Source organism: Xenopus tropicalis, chromosome 10 (assembly GCF_000004195.4).
Source record: "Xenopus tropicalis strain Nigerian chromosome 10, UCB_Xtro_10.0, whole genome shotgun sequence".
In the NCBI taxonomy this organism is placed as follows: domain Eukaryota; kingdom Metazoa; phylum Chordata; class Amphibia; order Anura; family Pipidae; genus Xenopus; species Xenopus tropicalis.
The window spans coordinates 4,495,797-4,507,865 of record NC_030686.2 but is presented as its reverse complement, the minus strand read 5'-3'; the positions used below and the strand labels follow the sequence as shown (position 1 = coordinate 4,507,865).

Sequence of the window (12,069 nt, the reverse complement as noted above, 5' to 3'; positions counted from 1 at the left end):
AGTTTTGGCTGCCGGGGTCGGCGACCCCCATTCGAAAGCTGGAAAGAGGCAAATAATTCAAAAAGTATAAAATAGATAAATAAATAAATAAATAATGAAAACTAATGCATTTGAGGAAAGCCGACTTGTGCCCCTAAATCTTAGCCAGGCAATTATAAAAATACTAAGCTCTCAAATGACATTAAATATGCAACATGAACTTTTAAAATTGTATTCCAGTCTTTCATTCAAATCAATGCTCAGTTGCTAGGGTAACTTGGGCCCTGGCAACCAGATTGCTGAAATTGCTCAAAGATGCTAAATAAATAAATATAAAAATAATAAAAAATGAAGACCAATTGCAAAATGTCTTAGAATAATACAGGTATTGGACCTGTTATGCAGAATAACAGGATAAGGGATCTTTCCATAATTTGGATCTCCATAACTTAAGTCTGCTAAAAATAATTTAAATATTGAGAAAACCCAATAGGGCTGTTCTGCCCCAATAAGGGGTAATTATATCTTAGTTGGGATCAAGTACAGGTACTGTTTTATTATTACAGAGAAAAGGGAATCATTTAACCATTAAATAAACCCAATAGGGCTGTTCTGTCCCCAATAAGGGGTAATTATATCTTAGTTGGGATCAAGTACAGGTACTGTTTTATTATTACAGAGAAAAGGGAATCATTTAACCATTAAATAAACCCAATAGGGCTGTTCTGCCCCAATAAGGGGTAATTATATCTTAGTTGGGATCAAGTACAGGTACTGTTTTATTATTACAGAGAAAAGGGAATCATTTAACCATTAAATAAACCCAATAGGGCTGTTCTGCCCCCAATAAGGGGTAATTATATCTTAGTTGGGATCAAGTACAGGTACTGTTTTATTATTACAGAGAAAAGGGAATCATTTAACCATGAAATAAACCCAATAGGGCTGTTCTGCCCCAATAAGGGGTAATTATATCTTAGTTGGGATCAAGTACAGGTACTGTTTTATTATTACAGAGAAAAGGGAATCATTTAACCATGAAATAAACCCAATAGGGCTGTTCTGCCCCCAATAAGGGGTAATTATATCTTAGTTGGGATCAAGTACAGGTACTGTTTTATTATTACAGAGAAAATGAAATCATTTTTAAAAATTAGAATTATTTGCTTATAATGGAGTCTATGGGAGATGGCCTTTCCATAATTCGGAACTTTCCGGATAAGGGATCCCATCCCTCTCTACATCATAATAAAGGTTAATTTAAAAGTTAAATCTAACAGATTGAAGCCTGTATGAAAGATCACACTGATAATATAAATACGCATACAACTGTGATTAATGTAAGAATCCCACCTGGCCACCAATCAGACACTAGATCTTCTGTCTATATGGTTAGAGTATAGCGGATGTACTAAAGGCCAGGACCAATAGAAATGAATGTAACATATAATCTGTGTTTCAGAAGCCAGTGACAACTCAGGGTTAATTATCAAACATTTCTACTGCCAAAATCCAAGGAGCAAACTCAAACAAACACAGGATTTCAGTGAAACTCCCTTCCCCAGTCTTTGCCTTGGCTTGGCTTGGCCGGTGAGGTGTGTACGGCATCCCAGCAGGGACAAAGGCTAGGCTCAGGGCAGAGGAAAAACAAGGTGAGGTGTGTACGGCATCTCAAAAACTAGTCCAAACCAGAACACTCCCACCACCATGTTCCACAGATACAGGGATAAGGTTCTTATGCTTATACATTCTCCAAATATAATGCTCCTCATTTAAGCCAAAAAGTTCTATTGTGGCTTCATCCTCCCACCAAGGTTCTCCCAGTCCCCTTCTGGTTCATCCACATGATCTTTAGCAAATCGTAGATGCTCAGCAATATTTTGGGTGGAGAGTAGTGGCTTACTCCTTGCTCCCCAACCATACACCTCGTTGCCACTTAAGGTTCTCTTCATGGTGGGACTCATGAACATCAACGTTGGCCAATGTGAGACCTTCTAGAAGTTCCCCTGGGTTTCTTTGTAACCTCTCGGACTATTGGACGCCTTACAGTTGGAGTTACCTTTGATGGGTGACCACTGGGTAGTGTAACAATGGTCTTGAGTTTCCTCCATTTGTACACACTGTTGATTGGTAAAGTCCAAACTCTTTTTCTGAGCTCCTCAGACACCACCTTTGTTGGAACCAAGATACATATCCACAAATGTGTTGCATGTGTGATTGGCTTTGCTGGATCCCCCTCCATTGTTTAAATAAAACAGGGTCTTATCCACACCTCATTGTCATCTTATTGACTCTGATTTCCCCTCCAAATCCTAAGAATTCACATACTTTTGCCTCGCACAGATATGTTATTGGGTCTTTTCAGTAAATAAATTATATTGGGCATTTTTTTTTTTTTTCTGTTCTCCAAAAAAATGACCTTTTCCTATAGGCCCCAGAGTTCTAACAAATTCCACACCGACACAGGCAGGAGACAGATCCTGGTGAAGAAGTATTGGGCTTTATTGCAGAAAAATGTGCTTATTGGGACAAGGGCAAATCAGATAGTCGGTATCGGAAAGCAATAGAACGAACTGATAGTTACAGGAATGCAGACAGCGCCATAAACTCTTATTTTAATCAGATGGGAAAAGTCTACCTACAAAGAAGAATCCAAGTAATTCCCTATCATTAAGTTATTTATGGCCACACAATAAACCAACACCAACCTTCAGCCAATGAGAGCATTACAATGTCCCCAAGTCAAACCTTCAGCCAATGAGAGCATTACAATGTCCCCAAAACAAACCTTTAGCCAATGAGAGCATTACAATGTCCCCAAGTCAAACCTTTAGCCAATGAGAGCATTACAATGTCCCACGTCTAACCTTCAGCCAATGAGAACATTACAATGTCCCCACATCTAACCTTCAGCCAATGAGAGCATTACAATGTCCCCACATCTAACCTTCAGCCAATGAGAGCATTACAATGTCCCCAAATCAAACCTTCAGCCAATGAGTGCATTACAATGTCCCCAAGTCAATCCTCCAGCCAATGAGAGCATTAGAATATCCCCAAGTGAAACCTTCAGCCAATGAGAGCATTACAATATGCCCAAGTCAAACCTTCAGCCAATGAGAGCATTACAATGTCCCCACATCTAACCTTCAGCCAATGAGAGCATTACAATGTCCCCAAGTCAAACCTTCAGCCAGTGAGAGCATTATACTGTCCCCAAGTCAAACCTTCAGCCAATGAGAGCATTACATTGTCCTCAAGTCAAACCTTTAGCCAATGAGAGCATTACATTGTCCCCAATCAAATTCTCATTCACACCTTTGCCATCGAACCCCCTCTTTCTCAGCAGGGCCCAATACAAGGAGACATAATGACACAATGAATACTGGACCAGAGCACTACAACATGAACAGGAATAGATCAACCTGTAGCCAATCAGAGCATTAGAACATTCATAGGGCAAAACAAATAGCCAGTGAGAGCACGGGAGCATTCAGAACACTGATACCCAGAACATATAAATATATTCACAGTTCAAATATTTACACAGCACAAACAATGCACCTCTGTGTAAAGTACAATACATATACCCAGCAACTTAAGTGGCAATCAAACTGCTGCTAAATCATCATACACTGCTTTTTAACTTACCCTTTATTTTCTTGATTCTTATTATATATGTGAAGAGTATTTAGGTTACAAACAAGCGAGCAGTGTCTCAATAAAATGCTGCGTTGCCAAGCCCTAACTGCCAATGGGAGAGAATAAAGGGCAAGTCACAATAAATAAAATAGTTGTATCAGCAGAAGGAAATAGAATGAGTTTGTCGCTATCTCCCGGCGCAGAACATACGCAGCCAGGGATGGATCCACATGAATAGGAATCCCATCGAGCTGACTAAGTGTCGCCTTGTGGCTGCGCCTCTGCCAGCGGAGCGACTACAAAGGGTTCATTATATAATTCTTTATAACAAGAGCAAGTTATTAGCGTGAGTAATTAGAAATCCGTTTCATAATAAGCCAATGTACTCCGACACACACCGAACTTTAATTGGTTACACTTAGCATGACACTGTGATAATAATAATGTATAATAATAATCATATAGATACTTTAAAGGGGAACTCCACCTTCCGAACCAAAATTAGTTAAAGAGCCCCACACAACACAGAAACCCCTAATATCCCTATCACTGTAATCTGTTCCTTCATAAAGTAGGAATAAATACCATTTTTATATGCTGAAATCCAGCTGCAAAACTGTTCTTCTCTTTCTGCATCATTTGAAATCCTGGCAGGGGAGGAGGGACTAAAACACTGATGTTACAAATTGTAACAGCTTCTCCACAGGAACTACATAACCCACAATGCACTGCACTGGGATGTTCCTTTCCTTATTGACATCACATGTGCAGCAGGGAATTGTGGGATTGGGAGGAGGCAGGCTGAGGACAAGCAACTACTGTTACATTTTATTTGAGTCACAAAGTAGTCAGGGGAACAGAGGGCGGGGCTTAGGGAACTGTTCCAAACCAGATTATTACATTTATGGTGTAATGTAATAAAAGACATTAAGTTTACCCCAGGAGCAGTAATTTATACCAACCAATCAGCAGACAGAATTACTTATTGCCTTTTATTACATGAGGGTAAAAATCATGAAAAGGCTGCACGCTTTCTAATTGTACTGGTATGAGATCCGTTATCCCGAAACCCGTTACCCAGAAAGCCAAAAACTCAACTTTAATCAAATAAATCAGAATTTTAAAATTGATTTCCCTTTTTTCTGAAATAATAAAACAGTACCTGTGCTTGATCCCAACTAAGATATAATTACCCCTTATTGGGGCAGAACAGCCCTATTGGGTTTATTTAATGGTTAAATGATTCCCTTTTCTCTGTAATAATAAAACAGTACCTGTACTTGATCCCAACTAAGATATAATTACCCCTTATTGGGGCAGAACAGCCCTATTGGGTTTATTTCATGGTTAAATTATTCCCTTTTTCCCTGTAATAATAAAACAGTACCTGTACTTGATCCCAACTAAGATATAATTACCCCTTATTGGGGGCAGAACAGCCCTATTGGGTTTATTTCATGGTTAAATGATTCCCTTTTCTCTGTAATAATAAAACAGTACCTGTACTTGATCCCAACTAAGATATAATTACCCCTTATTGGGGCAGAACAGCCCTATTGGGTTTATTTAATGGTTAAATGATTCCCTTTTCTCTGTAATAATAAAACAGTACCTGTACTTGATCCCAACTAAGATATAATTACCCCTTATTGGATGCAAAACAATCCTATTGGGTTTATTCAATGTTTTATTGATTTTTTAGTTAACCTAAGGTATCCAAATTACAGAAAGACCCCTAATCTGGAATACCCTTGGTCCTGAGCAATCTGGATAACAAGTCCTATACCTGTATATTGCAAAGTTGCACAAAATTATGTTTACTTTTCAAAAAGCTCAAGCTGTGTTTGGGTGGAGTTCCCCTTTAACGTAAACGTCATTATTTACACAGACTGTTCCATACCTTTGGAGTCTACACAAGGATACAGATTACAGAATACAGAGCCCCATTTTGGAATATAACACACATAATACATCTGCAGAACAAACTTGAAAGGAGGACATGAAGTTGGCAGCCCTCCCTGCCCCGTGATACAAAGCAGTATAATTAGGCCATAAATCCCTTTATCAGCCTACAATGCCACAAATCACACACAAACACAGTATATCTGCACTCAGCATCAGGGAGTGAGTTATAAATCAGTTAATTAGGGCAGGATATTAATATCACAGACACACGCTATAAACTCTGTTGCAAAAGTTTTGTTTGTATGTAAAGTTGTGAGGATTCAGCACATGATGTATAGCAACCGGCCAAGGAGCATCGGTATCGGCACAGGAGGAGGTGCGTCGGGATGTAAGTCATTGCATCTTGTGATTTACCATAGTCGGGTCAGGATGGAAGAACTCGGTATAAGGGTGAAGACACACGGAGCTACTTAGTAGCAGCTACTAAAATAGACAATGCTGATCATTTACTGATAACTGTCAATACATGTGTTTTAGCAGAGGCAATTCTCAGTATTGTCTATGGCAGGGGAATTTCTGGGGTTTAGTAGCCGTGACAAGTAGCTGCTACTAAGTAGCTCCGTGTGTCTTCACCCTTCGGAAGAAGACACACGGAGCTACTTAGTAGCAGCTACTAAAACAGACAATGCTGATCATTTACTGATAATTGTCTCTACGTGTGTATTTGCAGAGGCAATTCTCAGTATTGTCTATGGCAGGGGATTTACTGGCATTTAGTTGCTGCTACTAAGTAGCTTTGTGTGTCTTCACCCTAAGGGCTCTGGCACACGAGGGAGTTTAGTTGCCCGCAACAAATCTCCCTTGTTGGGGGCGACTAAACTCCACGATATGACATCCCACCGGCGAAAATATAAATCGCAGGTGGGATGGCATACGCGGCAGCACGATTGAGGCAACTTCGGCGATTTCCACAAATCGCCGCGTATGTCATCCCACCGGCGATTTACATTTTCGCCGGTGGGATGTCATATCGGGGAGATAAGTCGCCCGCAACAAGGGAGATTGTCGCGGGTCCAAACTCCCTTGTGTGCCAGAGCCCCAAGGGCTGAAGACACACCGGGCTACTAGTAGCAGCTACCTGTCACGGCTACTAAACACCAAAATCCCCTGCTATAGACAATACTGAGAATTGCCCCTGCTAAACACACGTAGAGACAGTTATCAGTAAATGATCAGCATTGTCTGTTTTAGTAGCCGTGACAAGTAGCTGCTACTCGTAGCTCTATGTGACTTCACCCCAAGGGCGACTTTTAAGCCAGTCACTGCGACTAATCATGGCAACTTTGTCACACATAGATTACAATGGCCGTCGCTGCGACTTATCACTCACTCATTTTCGACTTTCCAAAAGGTTGCAGCGACTTATCGCCCCGTGTGTCACATAGAGCTACTAGTAGCAGCTACTTGTTGTGGCTACTAAAACAGACAATGCTTATCACTTACTGATAATTGTCTCTACGTGTGTTTAGTAGAGGCAATTCTCAGTATTGTCTATGGTAGGGGATTTTCTGGCATTTAGTAGCTGCTACTAAGTAGCTCAGTGTGTCTTCACCCTAAAGCAACGTACAGACACAGTGGGACTCAGCGTTACTAACACAATTATTCCGCAGCAGCTCAGTAACACAGCAAACAATCGGCAATTAGCTGTGACTGATCAACTTTAGTTCCACTGTGGGTGTCAGAAACCGTATCAGGATTTCATTATTCTTAGAATTTATGAATGTTACAGACACAATGCCAGGATATGTACTAACACTTACCAACATGGGTGCAAATATGTCCCACTGCCATATACCCTCCAAACATCTGCCTCAAAGTACTACAACTCCCTGAATCATCCCATATGTAATAAAGCACTGACGCAGGCTGGGAGATGTAGTTCAGCGACATTTGAGGGCTTGAGAGGTTGGTTAGTGTAAGCAAAGCAAATGTTAGGTCGCTATAGGTTACTGCACATTTACACCTGTGCATATGGGGCAATACCCAGGCACAGTATAGGGGTATAGGGCAATACTCAGGCACAGTATAGGGGTATAGGGCAATACACAGGCACAGTATAGGGGTATAGGGCAATACACAGGCACAGTATAGGGGTATAGGGCAATACACAGGCACAGTATAGGGGTATAGGGCAATACACAGGCACAGTATAGGGGTATAGGGCAATACACAGGCACAGTATAGGGGTATAGGGCAATACACAGGCACAGTATAGGGGTATAGGGCAATACACAGGCACAGTATAGGGGTATAGGGCAATACACAGGCACAGTATAGGGGTATAGGGCAATACACAGGCACAGTATAGGGGTATAGGGCAATACACAGGCACAGTATAGGGGTATAGGGCAATACCCAGGCACAGTATAGGGGTATAGGGCAATACACAGGCACAGTATAGGGGTATAGGGCAATACACAGGCACAGTATAGGGGTATAGGGCAATACCCAGGCACAGTATAGGGGTATAGGGCAATACCCAGGCACAGTATAGGGGTATAGGGCAATACTCAGGCACAGTATAGGGGTATAGGGCAATACCCAGGCACAGTATAGGGGTATAGGGCAATACTCAGGCACAGTATAGGGGTATAGGGCAATACACAGGCACAGTATAGGGGTATAGGGCAATATACAGGCACAGTATAGGGGTATAGGGCAATACACAGGCACAGTATAGGGGTATAGGGCAATACAGGCACAGTATAGGGGTATAGGGCAATACAGGCACAGTATAGGGGTATAGGGCAATACACAGGCACAGTATAGGGGTATAGGGCAATACACAGGCACAGTATAGGGGTATAGGGCAATACTCAGGCACAGTATAGGGGTATAGGGCAATACAGGCACAGTATAGGGGTATAGGGCAATACTCAGGCACAGTATAGGGGTATAGGGCAATACACAGGCACAGTATAGGGGTATAGGGCAATACACAGGCACAGTATAGGGGTATAGGGCAATACACAGGCACAGTATAGGGGTATAGGGCAATACTCAGGCACAGTATAGGGGTATAGGGCAATACTCAGGCACAGTATAGGGGTATAGGGCAATACACAGGCACAGTATAGGGCAATACCCAGGCACAGTATAGGGGTATAGGGCAATACACAGGCACAGTATAGGGGTATAGGGCAATACACAGGCACAGTATAGGGGTATAGGGCAATACTCAGGCACAGTATAGGGGTATAGGGCAATACTCAGGCACAGTATAGGGGTATAGGGCAATACACAGGCACAGTATAGGGGTATAGGGCAATACCCAGGCACAGTATAGGGGTATAGGGCAATACCCAGGCACAGTATAGGGGTATAGGGCAATACCCAGGCACAGTATAGGGGTATAGGGCAATACCCAGGCACAGTATAGGGGTATAGGGCAATACCCAGGCACAGTATAGGGGTATAGGGCAATACACAGGCACAGTATAGGGGTATAGGGCAATACACAGGCACAGTATAGGGGTATAGGGCAATACACAGGCACAGTATAGGGGTATAGGGCAATACACAGGCACAGTATAGGGGTATAGGGCAATACCCAGGCACAGTATAGGGGTATAGGGCAATACACAGGCACAGTATAGGGGTATAGGGCAATACACAGGCACAGTATAGGGGTATAGGGCAATACACAGGCACAGTATAGGGGTATAGGGCAATACACAGGCACAGTATAGGGGTATAGGGCAATACTCAGGCACAGTATAGGGGTATAGGGCAATACTCAGGCACAGTATAGGGGTATAGGGCAATACTCAGGCACAGTATAGGGGTATAGGGCAATACACAGGCACAGTATAGGGGTATAGGGCAATACACAGGCACAGTATAGGGGTATAGGGCAATACACAGGCACAGTATAGGGGTATAGGGCAATACACAGGCACAGTATAGGGGTATAGGGCAATACACAGGCACAGTATAGGGGTATAGGGCAATACACAGGCACAGTATAGGGGTATAGGGCAATACACAGGCACAGTATAGGGGTATAGGGCAATACTCAGGCACAGTATAGGGCCTAGTACAATACAATAAGACACAGGGGCCAGCATGACGCCCCATTACCCACACAGTGATACACAAACAGATAAACACCCCGGGGCCCTGCTACTTACCTGCTGACTCCCTGTTCCTGGTCCCCACTGACACCCAGGCGGAAGTACGAGCGAAACCCTGCCGCACACCCCGGCCAATCACCGACAAGCTTGAAGTTATGGACGCGCCCGGCCACCATCCAGAAGCCGAGGACGGCAGGGGGCGGGACTTGTCAGGAGCAGTCCCAGGCTAGCGCTTGTAAGCGCCCTGACAGTGTGGTTTATACGTAGGGAATGGGCGCAGCGCTGGCACCTTATTGGGTAACACCTGGCACAGCGCTGGCACCTTATTGGGTAACACCTGGCACAGCGCTGGCATCTTATTGGGTAACACCTGGCACAGCACTAACACCTTTTTGTGGTTGCTAGTGTCCAAGTTACCTTAGCAACCAGGGAGTGGTTTCCATGAGAGACTGGTTTATGCACAGGGGAGGGACTGAATAAAAAAACAAGTTGTAAAAAGTAACAATAACAATAAAACTGGAGCCTCACAGAGCAATAGGGTTTGGCTGCTGGGGTCAGTGACCCCCATTTGAAAGCTGCAAAGAGGCAGAAGAAGGGGGCAAATAATGAAGACCAATTGAAAAGTCTGACCTTTCTTTACAGGGCCGCCATCCTGGCACGGGCGATTTTTACTTTTAAAGCCAGTCAAAAAACTATAGCACTGCCAGGGGCCCCCTTTAAACTATTATGGGCCCTGTCATCTATATTGAATCCGATTGGTCGTGCCCCGTCTGTACGCGTGACATCAGTACGCACAGGGCGCAGCCTTATAACAGGGCCTGTCTCCTTTCCCGTGGGGACACAAGTGTGATGGAGTCGTTTGGAAGTATCGCCGGAGGAGAAGGAAGACCCTGGAGGAGACACTTTATAACTGGGGCACTGTCTTTTGGGGGCATAGAGTTAGGGGGCCCTGTGTATGGGGACAATTGGGGGCACTGTCTTTTGGGGGCATAGAGTTAGGGGGCCCTGTGTATGGGGGCAATTGGGGGCACTGTCTTTTGGGGGCATAGAGTTAGGGGGCCCTGTGTATGGGGGCAATTGGGGGCACTGTCTTTTGGGGGCATAGAGTTAGGGGGCCCTGTGTATGGGGGCAATTGGGGGCACTGTCTTTTGGGGGCATAGAGTTAGGGGGCCCTGTGTATGGGGGCAATTGGGGGCACTGTCTTATGGGGGCATAGAGTTAGGGGGGCCATGTGTATGGGGGCAGTTGGGGGCACTGTCTTTTGGGGGCATAGAGTTAGGGGGCCCTGTGTATGGCAGCAATTGGGGGCACTGTCTTTTGGGGGCATAGAGTTAGTGGGCCCTGTGTATGGGGGCAATTGGGGGCACTGTCTTATGGGGGCATAGAGTTAGGGGGGCCATGTGTATGGGGGCATTGTCTTAGGGGGGCCCTGTGTATGGGGGCAATTGGGGGCACTGTCTTATGGGGGCATAGAGTTAGGGGGGCCCTGTGTATGGGGGCAATTGGGGGCATAGAGTTAGGGGGGCCCTGTGTATGGGGGCAATTGGGGGCACTGTCTTATGGGGGCATAGAGTTAGGGGGCCCTGTGTATGGGGGCGATTGGGGGTCCTGTCTTATGGGGCATAGAGTTAGGGGGGGCCTGTGTATGGGGGCAATTGGGGGCACTGTCTTATGGGGGCATAGAGTTAGGGGGGCCCTGTGTATGGGGGCAATTGGGGGTCCTGTCTTTGGGGGGCACTGGCCAGCATAGAATTAGGGGGCTCTGTGTATGGGGGCAATTGGGGGCCCTATCTCTGGGGAGGCACTGGCCAGCATAGAGTTAGGGGGCCCTGTGTATGGGGGCAATTGGGGACCCTATCTTTGGGGGGCACTGGCCAGCATAGAGTAAAGGTGCCCATACACGTGAAGATCGACAAGCGAGCAAATCTTCACCCGATATCCCCACCCAGGGGTGGGTAATTACCAGGGGTGGGTAATATCGGGGAACATGTAGGCTAATTCGATCGTTTGGCCCTGGGGTTGGGCAGTCCCCTCGTTCCTGCCCCTACACTGGCCGATAAGCTGCCAAATCGGTCCAAGAGATGGATATCTGCAGCTACAATCGGCCCCTGTATGGCTATGGCCACCTTTAGGGGGCAATTGGGTGGCACTGGCCAGCATAGAGTTAGGGGGCCCTGTGTATGGGGGCAATTGGGGGCACACTGGCGGCCCTGATTCTATAACATACTAAATGTTTACTCAAAGGTGCACCAACCATTTAATGTAAAGAGATTTGCAAGGATTAAAGGGGAAGTTTACCCCCAAACACCTGTTTCAGTTGCTTTCTGATCACGCATAAGAAATAAGGGATTTTCCAAATTGATATCTATTTTGTTTTTGTATTTTTTTCCCATAAGTTCCATAAGAACT

The 12,069-nt window shown here is 44.7% G+C and overlaps 1 protein-coding gene across 1 annotated transcript in view; it reads right to left on the bottom strand.

The window, feature by feature from the left end:
- The window catches only part of osbpl2 (oxysterol binding protein like 2), a 55,283-nt gene extending 45,467 nt beyond the window's left edge, over positions 1 to 9,816 (bottom strand). The window contains exon 1 of the mRNA XM_031894019.1: positions 9,717 to 9,816. The gene's annotated coding sequence lies outside the window, so the exon portion shown is untranslated. The remainder of the gene's footprint in view (positions 1 to 9,716) is intronic.
- Between the last annotated feature and the right edge of the window lie 2,253 nt (positions 9,817 to 12,069).